Source organism: Bidens hawaiensis, unplaced genomic scaffold (assembly GCF_021521415.1).
Source record: "Bidens hawaiensis isolate Kalapana, Puna unplaced genomic scaffold, B.hawaiensis_p1.1 tig00042308_1, whole genome shotgun sequence".
Classification (NCBI taxonomy): Eukaryota; Viridiplantae; Streptophyta; class Magnoliopsida; order Asterales; family Asteraceae; genus Bidens; species Bidens hawaiensis.
In genome coordinates, this window is record NW_027497492.1 from 125,370 (window position 1) to 127,176 (window position 1,807).

The 1,807-nt window shown below is 33.4% G+C and overlaps 1 pseudogene; it reads left to right on the forward strand.

Moving 5' to 3' along the window:
- Positions 1-507: 507 nt before the first annotated feature.
- On the forward strand, positions 508-1,558 carry LOC143593547 (uncharacterized; annotated as a pseudogene).
- Positions 1,559-1,807: the final 249 nt, after the last annotated feature.

The window sequence follows — 1,807 nt, forward strand, 5'->3', positions numbered from 1 at the left end:
TATACTCAACATTTTCAAAATATTTATTTTATGTTTTCAGTGTATATTTTGAGGTCAACCGACTATACTAGGATCGCGTTTGAACCTGACATTCCAGAGACACACCAGATTAGATTAATTCATCCTTAAAATATGATTTGTCTTAAGTTATCTGATTTGGATATTTTTTATATTTATATTCTTGAGTAAGTCAATACATTTTGATATTATTGTTTGTTTGTAGTGAATATGTTTAGTTATGGATTTTTTAATTATTATTATTATTATTATTGTTGTTGTTGTTGTTGCATGTGTTTATAATTTATTAACTTTTCATATAATTATCTATACTAAATGTAAATTTTACTTTGCTTAATGTTGTCATGTCTTATATCGTGTTGCAAAGGGTCTGTTATACATGTGACTTTATTTACATGTAATGCAATCACACATACTTTTCACCAAACTTTAAGCTAATTATGCTAATGAACTAATTAGTCATTATTTGTGATAAACGAAGGTATCACCATGGTTGACCTTTCTGTTGAAATAGTCATTTTCGAGATATTAACGAGGGTGCCAACAGAGCACGTTTCGTACACGAGATATTAAGTCTGTTAGTAAGGAATGGTATGCCTTTTTGTCAACATAAGAATTTGCAAGGGCACATTGTTCTCACTCATTAATTTCATCTAATCAGAGAACTCTCATAATTGGTGACCTAACATGCTCTGTTCATCCATTCGACTTTCAAACCGGTGAATATGGGCCAAGCACAATCGTTCCCTTTCATTTCATGATGTTTCAATTCGGTCACATTTGGATGGATTGTTGTGTGTTCGCTTAAATCATACTTATGCTTCTTTGGAATCCAGTCATTCGTGCGTACAAGCATTTATCAACACATGATTGTCGTTTTTATGGCTTCTTTGAACATGATGATGCTACTGGTTTATACATTGATAGTTACGAAGATTACAAGGTCTTACATGTAAAGCGTAGGCGTGGTGTATTTAGCGCCTCTATCTATTCTAGGAGAGTAGGATCTTGGAGAAATATACCTTTAATGATAAGACCAGAGGATGCTAGCCCCGCTTTCGGTTGGTCAACTGGTACTTTTTGTGGTGATACTCTTTGTTTCACTGTTTGTGAGTCTTTGGTTGGAGGTAAGAATGTGGTACTTTGTTTTGATGTTAATTCGGAGAAATTTAAAGAGATAAGCTTTCCACTGGTTCCTTCTATGGGAATTATTTTTGGAGATTTAGTGAATGTGAAAAATGAACTTCACATGTTGGATAGGGCTGACATACGTGAGATGTCAGTTGATTTGTGGATGCCAGAAGGGGAACAATGGATTAAGGTCTTGTCATGTCCTCGAATTCCCCCTATACTTTTGTCATTATGGTGTGACATAACACATTTGATGACAAATGGTAATTGGTTTATGATGACTAATAGAGGGAAGCTTTATGAAATCGAATTTGATGTGAAGCGCTTCAAATGCTTTTATCATGTTACTTCATTTCGTGGTTCTAATAGAGTAATGTTTGTGGAGACCGTTGTTTCACCAATTCTTTAGCTTGACTCACTCAATGTTTTCATTATCTATTGTAATGTTTTAAGCATTCAGATTCTTCTTTTTTTCTTTCCAATTAATATCAAGTGTCATGTACTATTCTTGCAATGATGCTTTCAGAATTTCATTGTATATGATAAGTCTCCTTTTGTTTAATTTGCAAGGTATTTTTCAATTTACAATGACTAATAAACAACCAAAAGATTGTAATGATGCTTCTACCTCACGTGCATCTACGTCTGCTGAAAAACG